At 44.3% G+C, this 14,929-nt stretch overlaps 1 long non-coding RNA gene across 2 annotated transcripts; it reads left to right on the forward strand.

Moving 5' to 3' along the window:
• Nucleotides 1-292: 292 nt before the first annotated feature.
• On the forward strand, nucleotides 293-2,470 carry LOC110711167. 2 transcript variants are annotated; one of them, XR_002509290.1, is made up of 3 exons: nucleotides 293-803; nucleotides 949-1,453; nucleotides 2,027-2,470. It is a non-coding gene; the product is annotated as an uncharacterized LOC110711167 (long non-coding RNA). The 2 variants fall into 2 exon arrangements; XR_002509291.1 differs by having other exon boundaries at nucleotides 2,055-2,470.
• Nucleotides 2,471-14,929: the final 12,459 nt, after the last annotated feature.

Genomic DNA, 14,929 nt, shown 5'->3' on the forward strand with positions numbered 1-14,929 from the left:
GAACTTGTAGTGTTTTTTCCCCATCTGTATAAAGTAAATAAATATCTAGTTTTCAGTTCTTATGCCTTTACTAGAGAAGAAAATACTAGTAGTTATAACTGTTGATTCACATAATGTTTTATGGTCAGATCTTTGGTTATGTTCTTGGTGTTTCTGCTGGGTTTGTTGTTGGTAAGGCCCTATGGTTCATACTGGGGCTTGCATCGCTAATCTACTTGGTCAGGGTGACTCTCGCAAGTATGGCTTGTCTTCCTACCCATGTCGAACAATCGACATTCTGACAAGGGTATATAATTCTTACACAACATAACACTCCATGCTCACTCATTCACTGTAATTATCTTGAACCCCTAATTGTAGAGAAAAAAATGTACAAATATAATGAAGATGAGAATAAGTACGATATGTTTTCACAAGTACGTTTCACACAAGTATTTCAACAAAAATTAACTATCAAGTCTGCCTAACATGTGTGCATGCATCTGTATGCTTTAACTCACGCAAAGTCTTCTAAAAATGAACATGTTCCATATATGTCGTGTGACTCGTGTCCTTGCAACCATGTCCAATTCTAGGATGTGTGTCATATCTGATTTTTACATTCTAGTGTAGAAAATATTTTGATATGTACCTGCATCCCTATTCTCCTTCATATATACTAGAGGATTTATATCAACTATGGCAATGATAATGTCCTCTATGCAGTAACTCAGTTAGCACAAACTGTGATGCGTAGTGCTATTGGAAAAATGCCACTTGACAGGACCTTTATGGAGAGAGACACTATAAATGCAAACATTGTGGTATGATTCTTATCACCATGTCCTTAATCCTTTACTATTATACTTTTATCTACAATATAGAAGTTAACTGCCTGCACTATTATTTTGAGGTTGATGTTAACAGAATTGAATGTGATTAATCTCCACTGTTTCACAATCTCTGCAGAGATGCAGCACATCATTAGTGTTACTTCCATGTCTTTATCCATCAGTATAAAATAAACTTTCACTGGCCCACACAACATAGAGGTAAAGGTGTTGAGCATCAGAAACAAAGTCCCTTACTCGTGATCGTGGTGTTACTTGCCTTACTGCAAGAGAGAAAATTTCAGCAATCGGAATTCTGCAATACAGAATTATAGTGATTTGATCACTTAAAATTAAGGGCTATAGCTTTAAAGGTTGCCAGTTTCCCAGCAAAAAACTCTATCAATTTCATTTTCTATTACGAGTTTAAGATGTAAAAAGAACATGCAACAAGAGCAGTTAAACTCAACTGCAATCTTGAATTCTGATCAGTCTGCAAGGAGTGAAGAACAAAGACTTCTGCCAGTCCTGTCAAAAATTGACCAATCTGAAACCTGACCAGACTTAAACCTCAAAATAACAGTGCAGGCAGTTAACCTCTATATTGTCCTTATGGCGCGTTCAATTTGCTTTAAACTTAAAAGGTTTAATCTTTGCTTTCCTCAATTTATTTTTCCTCCAATATTTTACTTATTTAGCATTTTCAATTAATTGCAAATTCTGATTATAATTTGGACTAATTTGAGCTTGATCATGCTGTAGGACTTCAATATGAGTACAGTTGCTGATTTTATCAGATTAAACTCAGCTGATTTTTAGCAATTCTGTTATTATTTTGTGGCTCATATTTGGACTGTTGCTGTCTTTTCTTTGCTTGATCTAAAAGATTTGTCGGTGACATACAATAAAATTCATATTATTAATGCATATTTTGATGATGTAAACATATACGGTTAAAGTTATGTACAGTATATATGTTATTTTCTGAGGATCATTTGTTTGAATATGCTTGATAATCTGTTAAGTGTATGAAATCCGAATCGGGTTCATCTGATCTGAATTATGGAAGAAATAATTAAAAGAGTTCATTTGTTACAGAAATGTAGATTCTTAAAAATGAAGAGGGATATATATGATCAGATTAATAATTTCTTAACTTAATTTGTGAATTCTGGATCATTTGATTGATCATAGCTTCTTCTAATTTATTAACACAGATTCCAACAAATACATTTTTTTAAGCAGTAGCAGAATAGCAATAGCAGAACAGCAAAGCAATGCAAGCAGTAGCAGAATAGCAATAGCAGAACAGCAAAGCAATGCAAGCAGTAGCAGAATAGCAATAGCAGAACAGCAAAGCAATGCAAGCAGTAGCAGAATAGCATTAGCAGAACAGCAAGCAGAACACAAAGTAGCAGAAGCAGAACAATAGTAGCAGAAGCAGTAGCAGAACATCAGTAGCAGTAGCAGAAGCAGAACAGCAGTAGTTATGATATCCTGGCTGTGATAGTTCTTGGAGTTATCGGAGGTGTTCTGGGCAGCTTTTATAATTATCTTGTTGACATGCACTATCGTTCACAACGTTGTATCCTGGCTGTGATATGTTTTTTTTTTCAGTTTTTAAAGTGTAATATTACAAGTTATTGAGGCAAATATATGTGTTTTATGTATATTATGATTATATATAAGTATTTGGTACAATTTAAGTGAAAAAAATGCAAAAAAAAAAAAAAAAAAAAAATTTAATTTTTTGGGGCACTTTTGCCACCGGGTCAGTGTGAAAACCGGTGGGAAATGTTATAGTTTTGCCACCGGTTCACCCCAAAACCGGTGGGAAAAGTGCTCAACTATAACATAAATCAAAAGCTTTTGCCACCGGTTCACTCCAAAACCGGTGGGAAAAATGGTTTTTGCCACCGGTTTTGAACCGGTGGGAAATCTTTTGGGATTTCGCACCCCCCAAATCAAAACCGGTTCAAAACCGGTGGGGAATGTATGGTTTGAACCGGTGGGGATTGGGGTTTTTCGCCTAGTGTATGCATTACTTGAGTCGTGCCCCAGGCGGCTAGAAGGCGTGGTACACTTTAACCACGCATGCAGAGTATATGATGACACTGGACAAGCCGTCTAAGTGGATCAATTGGAAAAGCAAGTTCTACTTGGTTTCCTCCCTTTCTAAACTTCTTAACCATCAGCTTCGCCAGTATAATAAGGAGCCGGCTCTTCTAGGGAAAAAGTGTGTCCTTCCCTGTGTCCCTGAGGAAGCTTGAACACAAATAATGGAGGCGGGGTTCTTCAAAAGAACCACCATGCCCTTAGATGATAGGTCAGAAATAATTGTACCCAAGAACTGGGTACCCCATCCGGACTGGCTCAAGGATGAGGCTTTCCTTTCCGCCTGCGGCCTTAGCACCCTTTTTAGCAAACGTATGCAGAACTATTTAACCGGCTCTCTGATGTCGTCTCTTTGGTTCTGATGTTGTATTTGACTTGTTAATTGTTCTATTGCAGAAAAAGGTAGAGATGGTGCCGCCTGAGAAGACTCCGGCTAGGTCAGTAGTCCAGATCTGGAAGGATCAACGGGAAAAGAAGAAGGCCTAACTGGCGGCCAAGGATGATGGGGTAAGCTCCGGTTGTTCCTTTTACTTGCAAGGATTTGTGCCTTCAGGTTACTACTAACCGGCTGTGGTCATTTTGTTTCTTTTTCAGGCTGGAAGCAAGAATGTTCCTCGCTCCATATCCAAAATGTTGAAACGGAGGGCTGAGGAACCTTCCCAGGCTCTTTCCAAAGCAAGGAAGGTTCCGCCTGCCCAGACAGCTTCCTCAAGGTCGCATGTACCTGACCAGCCAACCTCAGCAGGCAAAAGCCTGAAAGATCTCGGTCTGAACACTGAAACGGTGGACCTAGAGCCGGGCGTACCTGGGACGCCCACGAGCCGGCCACTTGCTTCTGCAACTGGTTCCAATGCGGCTGGGGGTATGGTGACCCCTTAGTCTGAAAACCAAGGTATGGCCTTTACCTTTGATCCCCCCTGGCCGCTTGGGCCTATGTGAGTCAAGTCCCAAGCTACCCAATCAAGGGATTCCTCTAGCAGTCGGCAGAATTTAGGTGCCGCCTATGCTGCTATCTCACCATATCACTCTATTGGTGTAGATGCCTCTCTAAGATGGCCTGATCTCCAAAATTATTCTAGAAGGATGCTGAGGACCCTCACCCGGTCCGAGAAGGAGACAATCCTTGGGGTGCATCAGGTCAACATGAACCGCATCAACGCCTTGCTTGCTGAGGTAATTTGTCGGCTGAGTTATCTAAGCCAAGCTAGCTCTTTACCGGCTGAGGTATCTTGATGTAAATAAACTTGTTGCCTGATGAGTTAACAGGTAAATTAACAATTTGCCGTCGAGTTTTGCAGGTAATGCTGAGAGTGGAAGGGCTCAAAGTCCCTTTCAGAAAGAAGCAGGAGGAGGTAAGAGACGTCAATAAACGGGCGGCTGATACCCTTGATGTTGCTCAATACAAATGTACTATGCATGAAATAAGGACTAAAGCCCGGGAGATGAAACAGGAGGAGCTGATCAAGGAGCTCACTACTGCTGCGGAGACGGCCAACAAAAATGCGTCTGACTTTGAGCTTCAAGTAAAAAACCTCCAGTTAAATCTGAAGGGATTGGAGGATGCCGATAAGGAGAATACCCAGCTTAGGGCAGACATCTCCTGGCTGAAGGACGAGCTGGCCCAGGTGCAGGCTGACCACAAGGCGGAGCTGGCGGCCGAACAAGAGTAGCTGGTGGGTGAGAATGAGCGTGATTGCGAAGCACGCATGAAGATATCATGGAATCTCATCCACTCGGACTATGACTGGGACTTCTTCAACTTAAGGTATCAATATGCCACTGAGGTATACGATGCCCAGTCTCTCGGTCTTGAGGCACCTGCTCCGTTCGAAGAGTGGGTCGGCATTGAACCGTCCGATGAGGAGCATGAGGATGAGGAACTCAATGTGCAAGAAGACCAAGCATCGTTGTTACTGTCCAAGTTCAACTAGGGCAATCTGCAAGCGAGCTCCCATCCGATGAAGGCCAGACGGTAACTCCACCACCTCAACAGCAACAAAAGTAAACTTGTCTATCTCCGGCCTACGTGGCATGTATGTGAATGTGTTTTCTTATTTCCCCAGATGTTGTTCCGGCTGACAATTATTTTGGTTTCTTGGCCAGTTTCTAATACAATTTACCGACTGTGTCGGTTTTGCAAGCCTATTTGCTTCAATTTTTCAACTTTTGCAATTCTTTAATATGCACGTAGCACGTATATTTTGCTAAGTAACCTAATACATGCGGCTTACTGGATGTACCGTGTTTATCTGCCCCTGGACGGGTGTGCGCTTAGTAATTGCCCCAACCCTAGCAGGCAGTCGTCCAATAGGCATCCGAAAAGTCAGACGGTCATTGACTGCATCTGAATAAATTTTTCAAGATTTATTTCAAAGTTGAAATAACAGATGATTTTGACCAGGTTCTAACCTAGATTATTCGATCAACCAGCTGCTAATTAACCCTTAGGATATTCGGTCTTTGCCAATTGTTTAATAGCAAGCGGCCATTTACCGTGTGTAGGTGTCATAACCAAATATGTTTTAGCTGCTAAGGTTTTGACTTAACGTAAATCTTCAATTTTGATAATTGTTTGTATTGCTTCAGAACAATGACCGGTTATATCCAACCAAGATACCAGTTACCGTTTGTATTGCCTTTGAGCAATAACCGGTTATATCCAGGTCTCAATTGATCATTCAAACGGCTGCGAGTTATCTTAAATCTAGACAGTCGGTAGGGCTATTTGTGTTATAGTTTATTGAACAATGTACCACCCAAATGCGAGATGCTCTCTTCGACGATTTCACGCGGATGGGCGTCGCCGGTTGCCTGCTCATGTTGGAGCAGGCGACGGTTTCAAGGATATCTGGCCATTGGCCTTATTAATAGCTGCTAAGTATTTGACTTAGCCTATCTACTCATGTTGGAGCAGACGTAATGAATTTATACAAGTCCGTCTGTACATTTTACAGTTGGTATATATACAGGAAGCAATAAACATGTGAAAATAAAGCTTCTTTTCATTGATAAACTTTATCTACAAAATTTTACAAGTCTCAGAAGTAGTACTTTTTCAAGTTGTCTACGTTCCAAGTTTTAGCTAGCTGCCTGCCGTCTGGAGTTCCCGGGCGGTATGTGTTGCCTCTCACTTCTTCATAAATCTAAATGGGAGTCAAATTTCCTTGCTCATTGGCCCTACTGGTTGCTTCCATTTTTCGTAACACCAAGTCCCCCACTTTCAAGGGCTGTTTGTGTACTCTTTTGTTGTAGGCGCTTGTCATTCTCAGACGGTAAATCTCATGACGCAAGGCGGCATTGCCCCTGCGCTCTGGGAGTGAGTCCAATGTCAGCCGCATGGCCTTCCAATTAGCCTCTTTGTCATAGAGCATGACTCAAAGAGTTGGATAATAATGCTCAATAGGCAGGACGACCTCTGCCCCGTATGCCATGAGAAACGGGGTTTCACTGGTTGCCCCTTTTTCAGTTGTTCTGATGGACCATAGGACATGAGGCAACTCATTTGCCCATAAAACCGCCGGCTCTTTCAATTTTCTTTTTAATGTTGTCTAAGATGAGCTTGTTGAAGGCTTCAACTTGGCCGTTTGCTTGGGGACGGCCGACTGATGCAAAACAATGTGAGATCCCTTGATATCCTAACCAACTGAGGGTAGACATCTATAACTGAGGGCCATTGTCAAAGACCATAGACATAGGTACCCCAAACCGGGTGACGATATTCCTCCAAATAAATGAAGGAGATGACATCCTTTGTCTTTATGCCCTTGACCGCCTCTTCTTCTACCCATTTGGTGAAATAATCAACGACAGCTAGAATATACCTCCGACCGCCTGTTGCAGGCGTATATGGACCTAGAATGTACATGCCTCATTTGGCGAATGGCACTAGGCTGTGAATATCCGTCAGATTTGTAGCCGGTCGGTGTATGAGTTTGCCGAACTTTTGACACTTGTCACACTTCTTCACCATTTCCATGCCATCTACCTCAAGGGTGGGCCTAAAAGTAGCCTTGTCGCCTGGTTCTCTTGGCTAGAGTTCTGCCGCCTATATGTGATGCACAAAAGCCCGAGTGCAGATCCTCTAGAACCTCTTTCCCCCTTTCTAGGGTGACACATTTCAGCAGCGGCTGGAGGTAACCCTTCTTGAAAAGTTCTCCATTATGAATGTCAAAAGTTGCGGCACATTTTTTCATTGCAGCCGCTTCTGAGTATGCATCCGGCAGAGTGTCGTCTGTAAGATTAGCCTGGATGCCATCCATCCAGGTCGAGCTTTGGTCAAGAATTCCAATGGGATCATGCTCAATACTTTTTTTTTCCATGACTTCCTAAAAGACTGACCTAGGTGCATCACAAGATGCGGATGATGCCAGCTTAGAGAGAGCATCCGCCTGGTTGTTTTCTAACTTGGGCACTTGGCTTAGATGAAATTCATCAAGTGTCCTAGCCTCATCTTTGACCGCCTAAAGGTATTTGATTATAGCCGGATGGGTGGCCTCGTAGTCACCATGGTATTGGCTAACAATCAACTGTGAATCAGAGCATGCGTCAACCTTTCTTGCCCCTGCTGCCTTACACATGCGGAGACCGGCTAGCAGGACCTCATATTCCACCTCATTATTCGAGGCTTGAAACTTGAACCGTAGTGCATATTCATACTTGTCCCCTTCCAGCGACTGACATATTATCCCTACATCACATCCATTCATTGTAGAGCTCCCGTGTACATACACATTCCAAACCTGGTTAAGATTCTCCGGCTCAGCTGGCCTTGTCATTTCGACAATGAAGTCAGCAAACGCTTGACCCTTCACTGCCTTCCTAGGTTCGAAAGTGATTTCAAAACTTTGCATATCAATAGCCCATTTGACCATCCTGCCGGATGACTCCAAAGTTGTCATTAGCCGCTTGAGCGGTTGGTCTGTATAGACAACAACCGGATGTGCCAAAAAGTAAGGTTTTAACTTCTTGATTGCCATGAAAAGAGCGAGGCCAAAATTTTCAACCATGGGGTACCGTAGTTCAGCATTTCGGAGAACATGGCTAATGAAATACACCGGAAGCTGTATGCCGTCTCTTTCAGCCAAGAGAACAGCACTGAGGGCATGGTCTGAGACGGCCAAGTATGTGTAAAGCACCTCCTGTGGTAGAGGACTAACAAGCCTTGACAATGAATGCAAGTGCTTTTCAATTTCTAAAATGCCCCCTCAACATCCTCCCCCCATTAAAATCTTGTCTTCTTTTTGATTGCTTGGAAAAAATAGAGGAACTTGTCACCTGACCAGGCTGAGGAATCTCCCCAATGCCACTAGACAACCGGTCAATTTTTGAACTTCTTTGACAGTGCGGGGTGACTTCATGTCAATTACCGCTTGTACCTTTTCTGGATTAGCCTTTATCCCCCTTTGATCAATCTAAAATCCGAGAAACTTCCCAGACTCAACACCAAAGACACACTTCTTGGGATTAAGCATGACCTTGTGCCGCCTGAGGGTGGTGAATGTTTCTCGGAGGTCAGCAAGGTGATCTGTTTGTTGCTTGGATTTGACTATGTCATCAATGTACGCCTCTACATTCCTCCCAATTTGATTAATGAAGACTATATTAATCATTCGTTGGAAAGTAGCAGGCGCATTCTTCAAGCCAAACGGCATCACGGTGTAGCAGAATAACCCTTGATCAGTGACGAATGCCGTCTTTTCCTGATCTTTTTTCCACAAGGGTATCTGATGAAAGCCTGAGTAGGCGTCCATGAAGCTCATCAAGGCATGGCCGGCTGTAGAGTCGACCAGACTGTCGATCTTTGGAAGTGGATAACTATCCTTCGGACATGCCTTGTTCAAGTTTATGTAGTCAACACACATGCGCCAAGTACCATTTGGCTTTTTAACAAGACCAACATTTGCTACCCAATCCGAGTAGTAACATTGCCAAATGAACCCAGCATCCAGCAGCTTCTTTACCTCGGCGGCTGCCGCCTGAGATCTCTCCTCACCGTGATTTCTTTTCTTTTGCCTTACATGCTTCTTTTTTGGATCCACAGCGAGTTTGTGGACAGCAAGATCCGGGCTGATGTCTGGCATCTCTTCCACTTCAAAGGAAAAAATGTCTTTGAATTCTTTCACCAGTTGGTGCAAGTCTGCACCCAACTTTGCAAATGCAACCGTCCCCACCTTAAAAGTTCGCTCCGGACGTGTATCGTCTAGAGTGATGTGAATATGTTCACCTACCGGCTGGGGACGGAGATCATCTGACCGTTCCCTGATCAGTGATTGTTATTGCTTCTCTTTTACCAATTGGTCCGCCTTCCTCTTTTTGCTGGCTGCCTTTAGATCAAGCGCGGCTTCCTTGAATTCATCAAGGTCAATGGGGTCTTAACCTTGGCCGGATGGGGCCACCGTAGGCTTGACGTCTGAAAGATAACACTCACGTGTCGTCTTCTAATCCCCATTCAATGAACCCACTAACCCGTCATCCCTCTCAAATTTCAACAGCACGAGGGACGGGATGATGACAGCCTTGGATTCGTTGAGGATTGGACGACCCAAAATCAGATTGTAGGCGGCTAATTCCTCTACAACCAAGAATTTGATAACCATATGGTGTCCTTCCTCCTTCTCTCCTAGCCGGATGGGTAAGTCAATCCTCCCGACCGGATGCACTACTCCTCCCCTGAAACCAACTAAGGTGTGAGAGACTTTGTGCATGCTGCTAGGATTATACTTGAGCTTTTCCAAGCTCTTGTAGCTGATAAGGTCAGACGAGCTCCCGGTGTCAATAAGGATCCGGCCCACTCGTTGATTAGCGACCTTACATTCAATGACTATGGGGTCATCATGTGGACGCGTAACCTTGCCCCTGTCCTTCTCAGAGATGATGACCTCGGGAAAGATGTCTTTCGACGCCTGGCCCTCATCAACTGAGTTGACATCCATCCGCTTGATACAGTCCTTGGTGCCCCGGATGGTTGGACCCCCTCCAGCAAAACCGCCTGCTATAGTATAGATCTTTTCTTCATTAGTGTCTGAACTAATAGCGAGTTGGTCTGCCTTTTTGGAGGGCTGTCCACTGTTGGTTTTAAGGATCACCTTGGACTTCAGAATATAGGACTTCATCACTCCTTTGTCAGCCAGATGGTCCAACAACTGTTTGAGGTTATAACAGTCATTGGTGTCATGGCCTATGTCCTAATGGAAATGACAGTATTTGATTTTTGTTCTGACTTTTAACGGAACCTTTCATTGCAGCCGGTTTCTCTATTGTCACCCAGTCTCTGATCTCCATGAGGATGGAGTACCAGTCCTTGTTAAACTCATATCTACTTGGGGACGTACGGTTTTAACTCTTTTTTCTTCTTCTGGGATGGCTGATCAGAGTTATCTGCCACCCAGACTTCTTTTCTTTTCTTGCTCTCTTCTTTTTTAGCCGGCTGAGCAGTCCGACTCTCTTTTTTGTCAGACTTTTTAGGGTCCGACGGTTTCTTAATGGCACAAAGCTCAGTTTCCTGTATATAGGCTTCTGCCTCCATCAAAGCCTCTTGGAGGGTAGCAACCCTCTTCCTAACGAGGTCAAACTTAAAGGTTGACTCGTCCTTCAGACCTTTGAAGAAGTCTGTGTAGGCCACTTCGTTAGACAGCCCTTGAATCTGAATTCTCATCAGATTGAACCGCCTGATGTAGGACCTTAGCCCTTCTCTGTCTCCCTGTTATATTGCTCCCAAGTCGAGACTTGTTTTCTTGGCAGGGATGTTCATAGAGAAGTTGGAAGCAAACAAGTACGCAAGCGTCTTGAAGCTATTGATGCAACCGGCTGGCAGGTTGCCAAACCATCGTTGGGCTATGCCCTTTAATGTTGCCGGAAAGCATCAGCACCAAGTGGCGTCATCCAACCCCTGTAAATACATGAGGTTGGTGTACGCCACTAGGTCTTCTGGGTTGGTGGTACCATCATAGGTACCTACCAACACATTCTTAACCTTGGCCGGCTGTGCCGCCTCGGTTATCTCTTTGGAGAACGCAGAAGGTTGTTCCCCAAGTTTGAGCAGACGAAGCTGCCAGTCCATTGGCTGGACATTTTGTGCCGCCTGACCCCCAAAGAGGGCTAGCTGCATGTATGGTTGTCCAAACGGCATGTATGGCTGTTGAGGCGCATACGAAGCCGCATGGATAATCTGAGGGCAGGTACGGGCGGACATGCCGCCTGATTGACCCATTCGATTAGAATGTGAATACTCCATTGAGGTATTCTAGAAGCTATCTGAGTAAGTCGACGTTGAAGCCGATTCGGACAACTGCTGACTTTTCTTCTGCTGGATTAACATCCAGGCATCCGAGTAAGTCTTTTTTTATCCATCAAGCTGAACTTCCTGGATGGCCTTCCTTTTTCCTGCCTCAGGGAATCGGAATTTTGATAGATCCACCATGGGCCAGTCCACCCCCTTTGGTTTAGGGTGAGGAGTAGGCACGCGGTCTTTAACCGGCTTCTTCCCTGAGGGAGAAGGCTTCTTAGCCGACTGGCCCCTGTTAGAGAAAGTCGTTTTCTTGTTTATCAGGTCCTTGATTTCCCCTTTGAAACTCGTCATGAATTTCATGAGTTCGTCTCTTGTGACGGGGGCATCACCCTCCGCCACCTGGGATTGTCCAGCCGGCTTACCGGTTGGGTTGCTTGGACCAGCTTTGTTATCGCCCCGTTCCCTTGTTTCCTTGGGACGGGTGCGCCTTGTTCTGAGTGACCTGTCTAGGGCCATATAGGTGTCGACCTCAAAGTTGTCACCACTATCTTGGTCCGTGTGGACCTCAGCTTCGGTCGTAGGCCGTTTCTCATTAATAGACGGTACAGACTCATGGGAAGCCATTTTGGAAGTACTCTCCCCACAGACGGCGCCAAATGTTTCAGGGTTTTCGGAGTCCCTTGGGAAAGTTACAATTCCAAGACTAGATGCCGAACGTCTGTACCTGCTAAACAACAGAGACTCCGGTTGGGTGGAGTTTCGCCTCCGACGATCAAGTTAGTATGTGTACGAACGGAGTTAAGGTTGCAGAAAAATAAAGAGTCTTCTCGGATTCCGAGAGAGAATATCTGCAATTAATATTGCTCTTGTTGGTGAATATTTTTTTGAATAAATATTTTTTTGAATGAATGCATTTAATGGGAATATCTCCCTATTTATAGGGTCTGGAAATCAGCCCCCAATATCTAGGTTATAGACCCCAAAGATTAGTGGGCTGATTCATGGATTGGGCCAGGAAGGCCATTTTCTTCTTTATGACTTGGGATGCCACGTGTCAGCAGAGGATTGGTTCATTTCGAACCTCTCTAAGGGTGACACGTGTCACCATCTAATTGGGCCACGTGGGCCTGGGTATTTTTACCCAAAACATCTTCGGTTACAGAATTTACAGATTCTGTGCTTCCTGAGAACTAATTCCTCCGGAAATGACAAGGATGTCTGGATTGCCTTGCGGCTTGACCTTTTCCCGAGAGGAAGTCCAGCTCTTGCTGAGGATCTTTCTCGGCTCTTCTCTCTTCGCGACGATCCGTGAGATATTTTTTCAAGTAATCTTTTCGGACCATATCCTCAATCTGATCTCTCAGCTAGATACAATCCTCGGTGTGATGTCCTGAAGACTCATGGAATTCACACCATCGATTTGTTTCTCTGCTGATGCCACGATGATAGTGGCTTCGGCTTCTTGTACTTCCCCTCGTCTTTAGTTATGCTATAGATTTTAGCACGTGGAAGAGCGAATGGAGTGTAAGAATCATATTTCCCCGTGAATTGGGTGTTTTATTTCTTCGGCTCCAGGACTGAGGATGGTTCTGAGGCTTTCGCCTTCCCTTTCCTATGGTCCAGGTCTTCGGATTGTTGTCCTTTTGCCTTCCCAGCCCCGGATTGGGACTGAGATTTGGTTTTGTTCCATTCTTCAGCTCGGATGTATTTATCCGAGGCATCCAAAGCTTCCTCCAAGGTTTGCGATGGATGCATGACCATGAAATCAAGGAACTTTCCAGCCTGCAGCCCGTTTGCATTGCGAAAATGGCAAGGCCTTGATCCAGACTTGTGATTTTGGACGACTCGTTGCTGAAACGAGTCAAATAGTCTCGGAGGCTTTCACCGTCCTTTTTCTGCATGCTCATCAGCTCTGCACTCGTTTTCTCTTGGCTTCGCTGTAGAAAACTTGCTTTTAAACTTGTTGGAATGGTCTTTCCAACCAGTTATTGAACCTTCCTTCACCCCCTTGGTGATCCATGCTTGTGCAACACCTTGGAGAGTGGTCGGAAAGTATTTGCACCAGGTCGTACATGTGCCTCTCGTAAGAGGCTATGTGGTCCTTCGGATCTGAAGTACTGTCATAAGTTATGTGCGCCGGGATTTTCACCATTGGCACATGCTCTTCCAAAATCCAGCTTTGGATGGGCGAGCTGGTAGGAACCATTACGGCTTTCCCTTTACGTCTAGCCGTTGGGACCTCGCTTCTCCCTCTTAGAGAGGTTGAAGTGGTTTTCGTCCTCGACTGAGACGATTCGGGGTAGGGCTCAGTTCTCTTTGGGTAGGTGAGGCGACTTTGGACGCTACCTTCCCTTGCGCCAAGACGTTCATGAACGCTTTGGCAAGCAGGATCTTACCACGCAGAAGTGGTATTGCTGCTTTTGTAGCTCTTGGAGTCCCGGGTTTTGGAATCTTTGAAGAATTGGGGGTTCTTCTTCCTTTCTTGCTCGGTCCTCCAAGTATCCTCATCCCACTTATCTTCGAGCTCATTAAAGGATGGAACTCGTCCACTTTCCTCTTGACCGATCCTCCTTCTCAGGTTTCTCGGCGGAAGAGGCGAGTGATCACAGGGTGGCGAAAAATTGCCTCCTTGGGCCTTCATGAAGTCCATGAAGACCGCGACGGCTCGTGCCACTTCCTCCGTAGAGGGGCCCCGTTTGAGGAGTTCTTCTCGATTGTTATCGAGAATTGAAGCTTTAAGGGGGATTTTTTGCATTTGATTGGCCCGGCCTATATGAGCTAGTCGGCTAGCGAGTATGATTGGATGGTGACTTCTCCTATGCTACCCTTTCCGAGGAAGAGGGAGCTTTTGAAGAAGAAAAAGAGGATTCCGGTGATGATGGAATAGGTGGATTCCTTCCCGCTGCAAATGGGCCTTTCCTCGAGGAGGAAGGATCATTTTTCTTAGCACTCATGGCACTTTTACCACTCTTAGTCATGTTTTTGCTAAGAATGGTTGGTTTTTGGCTTGTTTTTTATGTCCTCCCCACAGACGGTGCCAAATTGTTTCGTTATGAAAACAATAGGACCTTGACACGCTCTTTTCGATGGGAGAAGATTGGTCTCGGACTAAGCTGTGGCTAGCCGAGGGTTTTCTGCACAATAAGCACACGTAAACTGGCCTCGGGGGATTGTGTCGAGGAAGGCCCCTCCAATGCCGAAGTCAGTAATGTAGTTAGAGGTAGAGCGAATTTCAATGAGATGTCCCCTTGTTTTTACTTACTTGGAGGCTTTTATACCTTAGCTTGATGGGCCCCGGTCAGATGGGTTTGCCATTTGACTGGGCTTGGCTGACTTGGCATGCTTTGGAGAGTTGAACCTTGGTTTGGGCTTCAAATTGTATTATTCGTGAACTGGCCCAATTGAGGTGAAATTGGACCCAAACAACTTTCATTAAATAATGGAAGATAAAGAGACAATTATTTTACATGTATATCACTTGGTTCTTTCAATCGTTAAAAAAAAAACAAAAAAAAAACTGATATTTCATTACTAAGATGTAAGTAAAAACCAAAAGTTCATGGGTGGATAATATTGAACATCGACTATCGGCAAAATATAAAGGTACTATGAAAGATATTTACTCTAGCATGCATGTATTATGCAGTCTGTTAGGATTGTTAGATTCTTTAGCTATCTTCTTTATCTCGTATAAGTAGTGTATATTGCTTGCATATTTTTGTTATTACGGAGTAATAAATTTACATAATAATAGATTGTGTCTAATATTTTATTTTCT

Source organism: Chenopodium quinoa, unplaced genomic scaffold (assembly GCF_001683475.1).
Source record: "Chenopodium quinoa cultivar QQ74 unplaced genomic scaffold, ASM168347v1, whole genome shotgun sequence".
In the NCBI taxonomy this organism is placed as follows: Eukaryota; Viridiplantae; Streptophyta; class Magnoliopsida; order Caryophyllales; family Amaranthaceae; genus Chenopodium; species Chenopodium quinoa.